The sequence below is a fragment of the Nuphar pumila genome, chromosome 1, assembly GCF_984573655.1.
Source record: "Nuphar pumila chromosome 1, dmNupPumi1.hap1.1, whole genome shotgun sequence".
Lineage (NCBI taxonomy): Eukaryota > Viridiplantae > Streptophyta > Magnoliopsida > Nymphaeales > Nymphaeaceae > Nuphar > Nuphar pumila.
In genome coordinates, this window is record NC_143249.1 from 26,977,910 (window position 1) to 26,985,389 (window position 7,480).

Genomic DNA, 7,480 nt, shown 5'->3' on the forward strand with positions numbered 1-7,480 from the left:
AGACGCTAGACCGTGTCATAATTAGTGAAATAAAAATGAGAAACTTATTCATTCCAAGTAAGCTGGTTTGCCCGAGTGGTCTAAGGGGGAAGACTTAAGATCTTCTGTACGTAGGTACGCATGGGTTCGAACCCCATAGCCAGCATGCTTTCAGCTTTTTACCGTTTTAAAGGTAACCATTTTAACCCCCCAGCTTGTCTATCAAAAAGAAAAACTTTTACTGTTTTCCGTGAACACTTGAATATATAAAATGACAGTAAAGAGGGAACTCCAAAGAACCAAAAAAAAGAATAAAAACTGAAATGCGTTTGCCGGGAGTCGAACCCGGGTCTATTGCTTGGAAGGCAATTATCCTAACCGTTGGACTACAAACGCCCTTGACGATTTCAATAAACTAAAGTCATATATTATTACAAAAAAATTTAACACCCACATCTGACATGAATGAAATCAATGTCCCCGCTTGACTGTCCAAACTCATGGATTTGCATTTTAGATGGGCACATTTATCCTGGTAAAATGAATATTCAAATATAATAAATATTGAAGTATGACTTAGCAAACTTTTTTTTTTGGGTCAAAATTTCCTCATGATGCAATTTACATACTCTTTTTAGTGAATCAACTTTTGATTCACAATCATGGATGCACATGCTTTTCCAATTATGCAAAAATAGACTACTGTAAAAAACACTGATTTCTTTTACACAAAAAATTGGTCAAAAACAACTTCTATCGTGAGATTCCAATTCGATTGTAGGTACAATTGACTGTAGAAAATGTGTCCAACATTCAATATTGATTTTATGTTGTTCATTGGACTTGGATAAAAAGTATGAGAATGAGAGAAGCCAAGCCCATCAAGTGACCCAGTACTCGGTGAGGGTTCCTTCATCATAAAATGGCTAGCCCCAAGGGGGGGTTGGCATAGTGGGGAGGGGCCTTTGCTATAGGCAGTCAAGGATTTTCATGGGAGTCACCCCTTTGCGCAAGTCAATGCACCAAGCCTTAGAGTTTTTTGCTACTGACACAATGACCGTAGGCATGTCCGGCTGAGCCAGCTCGGCCAGGTCTTCGTGCTGGGTGTGATTTCTTCGGGTTATAAATCCAGAAAAAATGTTTGCCTTTCTATAGGATATGTTCAAGTTGATGACAAAGAAACGACTACAGGGGATTTAGAATAAGTCTTAGAGTTTTTGTATGTGAAGCATATGAAGTTTACTCCCCCACCCTTTTTGGAACACAAATATGCTTGATTACGATATAACACTTGCAATAATTAAGGTAATAAATTTGTTTTAACTCTAAAAGGAAAAATAAGATGCATCCTCAACTATTCTATTTCTTGCTTACAATCTAATAATTCAATATTCCTCAACTGAGTCCCAGCCTTTGTTATCATGTACTCCTCTCTAACCCGCCCAAGGTTCGCTAACTTAAATCTCTTTCAAACTAATTTTTTTTGTACTTTTTTTTAACTCTAAAAAGAAATTCAATTTTAAAAGTTTCAAAGTTTTTCATAAATTTTCCAAGTTAAAGGATTTTGGGGCATTACATACATACACCTTATTTTTCATAATCTTATGCACAAACATACGTCATTTTAAAAACAATTATATCATACTGCACTTAATGCATATCATCACATTATATGCAAGCATGACACCATAAGCATGACATGACCATATGCTATATATCACAACAATATATATATATATATATATATATATATATATATATATATATATATATATATATATATATATATATACAACTTCATATGCACCTTATAGACGCATATTGCATGTCATAACACTATATGCATTAATTACATCATATACATACCATATACATGCTATTCAACATAAACACATGCAATACATCATCAATCACATGCTAAACATCATAATATAATAGTATGCATTATCATTTCATTGCATATCATAAATATCATTGGAAACACACAATGGCCTCTTGCAAATAGTGTGTCCACTCTTGGGACCAGAACACATGTATCACAAGAGTTCCAACTCGAAACTATCAGTCGGTATAGATTCTGTTACAATCAGATTATAGTGAGTAAAAATCTAAAAAAAAATTAATAGATGCATGAATATGTTAGCTAAGCATAACCACAAACCTTGTCTCAATTAGAGTTTAGAGAAAAGAGAAATAAATAATTTGCTAAAACTGAGTTTTTGTTCGATGAACAAATGTAAGTCCCTCTAAAGAAGCGTCAAGCAGAAAACTTATAGAAGAAAAAAATTATGTAAAATTAGTATAGCTCCCACAGAGATAAGGTCCAAACTCCTTCCTAGATATGAATTAAAATTCACTGATCGCATTTTAGTCAGGTTCTTTGACAAGCAGTATTCTAAAAAAAAATCGGTTTCAAAACCATATTCCATGATTTTTAATTCATAGACTCTAATGAATCTGTGTATCAGATTTTTATTGAAAGTTCTTCAATATGTAATCTCATGCATATAATTTTTTTTGCCATAACCATGAAATAGATTTGGAGAAATAAAATTCACAAGACTGTGCAGTCGTCTAAAGAATTTATGTCAGGACAAAAAATTTGTTTCGACTTTCAGAGGTCGTATTTTCTCATCTGGACCTTGAATAATGCCAAATTTCCTTTCGGTTCTTCCTCTATGTGTCTAGACCTTTAAATTTTGAAAATTTTTGAAGACCCTATTTGGTCATATGATAAAGTTCGTAAAAAGTGTCTAGGCCTATGAAAAAGTACCATGCTTTTAAAAAAACCATATTTAATTCATATTTTTCATAAAATAATCCACGTAAACATGATTTTGCATGGTTTGATTCAACATAATACAATCAATATCAATTTAGATATAAATGACATAAATTTATGTTGTACAAAACTTAATCCAACCCATGGAATCAATCCCAAAACACACAGAAGAATTTTCTCCAAACAAACACTCGTACACCGAAACATATATTAGAAAAATAAAATTTATTTCTAAATAGCATATGAATCATGCACATGTATATCGGATATAACATGAATAGACTAAACATAGGTTGTTCATTAATTAATCAAACATAAATAACAAAAAAAACCATATAAATCACTTTTCCTGAAAAAAAGCTCACATAAACCCTAATCAGTATGACCTATATGAATTTATTTATGATATTTAAATTCACCCATACATAAAAATTATGCATCTAAGATAAATAAGGTTTAGATCAAACAATACATGAATCCCAACATAACAATATAGTAGCATAAACCCTCATAACCATTTTTTCAAAAAGAAACTCTGAATCCCAAAAAATGATTTTCATTATTCAGGTCCTTATTTTTTTCATATTAATTTTATTATGTGCCATAAATATCGATTTTAACAGGGTTTATACATGCTGATCTTGCTAAATAAATATTCATCATAGATTTATAAATATCGAACATGATTTTTACAAGCTATTATCATAAATCATGAAATTTATTAGAACTCATTTTTGACATAAACCAATTCAGAGTCTCGCTGACCTTCAAAACCATTAGATACCAGTCTAAGCACGAAGCTAGGGCTGATATTATATCAAATACACGTCTTGAATATCATTCCAGCATGCATGTGCTTCTTTGGTGCTATACATACAAACAAAGTCGATGTGTACCTACCTCAAAATCGGCTAGGATAGAAAAAATCACAAAAAAATCATTAGATGTTGGTATGTAGCTTCACCACCAATGGATGTACAACCCCACCTCCAAGCTCTAATAGAGGTTTGAACCTAGGGTTTGAAGAAGAAAAAGGTATAGAACGGCAGCGGGTCAAAATTGAGTGAAGTGTCTTTTTCTCTCATTTTATAGATTTCCTTAGAGTCTATCTCCTAAATAGACTCTTACTTTTATTAAAACTCCATCTTTCTAGGATAGTTATAGACGTGAAGACTCAACCGAATTCAATGTTTAAATAGTCGATTCAATAGCCCTCAAAATATAGATCATTGTGGTGGTCTTCGATTTAGTCGTACATGCACGTATCGATAAAAAAATAGTTAACATAAAAAAAATGCTGATTTTTAACCCATAATTTGGCATGAATTTCAGCCAATGATAGAATGCTCAAATAACCACCAATTCAAGCATATAGATAGTCGATCTTGATGCCCTTGATATGAGGAACGTCAAGGTTGACTCCGATTTAATCGGTGAGTCATTGATCAGCCAAAAATTTTGTTGAAACAATAATGACGTTATTCAGGGCGTCCCACCCTATAAGTCTAATATATTAATTTAAATTCAAAATAAATATAAATTCAAATTAAGATTTATTTATTAAAGTATCCAAGATTCATTTATTAGATTATTCGAGATCCATTTATCAGACCCAGATATTGAAATTATAACTATCCAAATTCACTCCAAATTAAATCCTAAATTAAACCCAAATTAAAATTCAACTTAAAATGAAACACTAAACTAAATTAATTTCTAACTAAAGTCAAAACAATAATTTAACATTTATTTTAGATTTAATATGAACTAAATTGAAGCCATCATTTCATATAAAGTTCATCTTTATTCCTCATGATATTTTCAAAAATTCATGGGTTTTACATCCTACCCCCGTTAAAGAAATTTTATCTGCGAAATTTGTTTACGATTACATACAAATTAACTCTAGGTTTTAAAATTTATGACTATTCAAATTAAAACCTAGCAAGAATTCAATATTAATTTTATCTCTATTTCTTAAGAAATTATTGAAAATTCTCAACTGTTACATATTTACCCTAGAAAAATTTTATCCTCGAAATTCGATACGTGAACTACTCAACTGACTTCATACTAGCCACAAATTCCTATATACATTCCTTAATATCGTGATTATTAGATTTGGGTTGAATTTATCGACAAATTCTCTTCTAATTTTTTATATTTTCTCACTTATTTCTATGTTTCTATCTAGGACATAGGTTACCTATATGTAATTATAACCTAAAGGGTTATAAATGAATGAGTTACATCATGCTTTTGATGTGCCACTCTAATTACCTCTGTTGTTACCATTGCCCCCATTGTTAGCGAGATCTTGACATGTCTCATTAAGAGTGTTGAGGGCTTTCAATAGGAAGTCCCTTTGTGTGGTCCAACTCTATGGTTGATGTCCTGCCATCTATAATTCAACGTAAAACAACTCATTATGACTTAAACCCTCGGGTCAAGTCTATCGTGTGATGTCCCTACTATTTTTCTAGGTTCACTATTACACGTTAAATAATCAAGTAATATCACAATAGTCAATTTAAATATTTATATCACCATTACACATCAAAGAATCAAGTAATATCACAACAATCGGTTTAAACATTTGTGCTGGAATATACTTACAAAGCAATGTTAGATGGTTGGAAAGGCCATGAAACAAAATTTTTATTCCTGCTCAGATACTAAATCTGTAATGACCTAAAATTCTAACTCGAAAATACAAGTTTTTTTTTAATACGAGGTCTCATCTATGAGATTGCCTTAATTGAATTAAACTTTAAGAAGTTAGCCTGCACAAGCACCAGCGGTTAGTAGCTCCCCAAAACTGAATACGAGAAAAGATGTTCAATTGAAAAAACTTTTTTTATTAAATAAATTTGAAACCACAATGAAAATATTATTTTGAAATTGGTTAAACATTCTGGGTGAGTTACAGTTATATAAAAACATCTTTACCAAACTATAAACAATATTAAATTATTTATTTCATAAATAAATTTTATGAGTCTAAATTAAATTAAATAAATAAGTATTTTATTAAAAGTGTTCCAAGGATCAATAGTAAGTTCTCATGGCACCACCATAGCATCCCGCAACTGCTCCAACTTAATTATTCTATATTTGTTTATTATAAACTATATGTGTTAGACTTCAATGAGTCTTAGTAGGAAAACATATCAACAATGCATGCATACACAACACTAAGTGTACAAAGCATGTCACAATTGAATATCAACATCATCAAATGCAGGCTGACAACATAAATATAATCATAAGTGTAACTACATAATCGTAAAGTAAACATATTCAACTATTTCGCTGTTTCTCTTGCTTACACCCCTGCGGCTACTCGCAGGCTCGTGTCATCGCTTTAGCTCAGACCACGCGGTTGTTTATTATGCTATGTATTTTAATAACTCAAATGACTAAATAAAATCTATAATCTAAAGGGGGTGGTTCATAACCGAGAGAAAATCCTTTGAGGCACAATACAAACATGATTGATCCTATAACTTCGTAAATACAAGGGCATACCACCTATAACAAATTGATAGTCCGTTCCCCCTAACTCTGTGGACCGAAAACCAAGTAAGACCTTTCACCTACAAAAAAAATAATAGTGTCCATGCAAGTTGTACTACCTACCCTCTTTAAGGCAGGCATAGGATCTACGATTACATGAATTTGGTAGCCAATGCCCATAACCTTTAAGTGTGATTCATGATCTCGCAATTTCGGCAACCAATGCCTATAAATCACAAAGTGTGAAGTTAACTTATTAAGGTCATAGGTCAGTACAGTTAGGCAAACACCATATTTAGCATGTCCTCGGTTCTTCTTTCAAAATCAATGCTCAATATCAACTTATGAGCCACATGTGTATACACCTTATTTTTTACAATCTTATGCACAAACACACACGACATACTTTATTGTCATTTTAAGAAAAATCATATCATACTGCACTTAATGCATATCATCACATCACATGCAAGCATCACACCATAAACATGACATGGCCATATGCTATATATCACAACACCATATGCGTGTATAACCTCATATGCACCTAATTCAGACATACTTCATGCCATAACACTATATACATTAATTACATCATATATATACCATACACATGCTATTCAACAAAAATACATATAGTACATCATCCATCACATGCTAAACATCATAAGATAAAAGCATGCATCATCATTACATTAAATATCATAAACATCATTGGAAACACACACTAGTTTCTTACAAATAGTGTGTCCATTTAGTTCAGTTATGAAACCAAAACATGTACAACTGATCCACTCTTAAAACCAGGGTACATGTATCACAATAGTTCAAACTCGAAACTGCAGGGATACAATTTTATCAGTCGATATAAATTCTGTAACTACCAGATTACAGTGAGTATAAATCTAAAATTTTTACAATAGATGCATGTATATGTTAGCTAAGCATAGCCACAAACCTTGTCTCAATTTGAGTCTAAAGAAAAGAGAAACAAATAATTTACCAAAAATGAGTTTTTGTTCCACGAATAGACTTGTCTGGTTCAGTCCCTCTGAAGAAGCATCAAGTAGAAAATTTACATATGATTTTTTTTTGTAAATATTACTATAGCTAGATGGATATGTCTGAAAAAAAATTCCATAGAGATCATGTCTAAAACTTCATTTCAGGTATGAATTAAAATTTTGGACAATAGTCTAGTGG

At 31.7% G+C, this 7,480-nt stretch overlaps 2 non-coding genes across 2 annotated transcripts; one reads left to right on the top strand and one right to left on the bottom strand.

Moving 5' to 3' along the window:
* Positions 1-61: 61 nt before the first annotated feature.
* On the top strand, positions 62-145 carry TRNAL-UAA (transfer RNA leucine (anticodon UAA)). Its single transcript has one exon. It is a non-coding gene; the product is annotated as a tRNA-Leu (tRNA).
* A 158-nt stretch (positions 146-303) lies between these two features.
* Positions 304-375, bottom strand: TRNAG-UCC (transfer RNA glycine (anticodon UCC)). Its single transcript has one exon. It is a non-coding gene; the product is annotated as a tRNA-Gly (tRNA).
* Between the last annotated feature and the right edge of the window lie 7,105 nt (positions 376-7,480).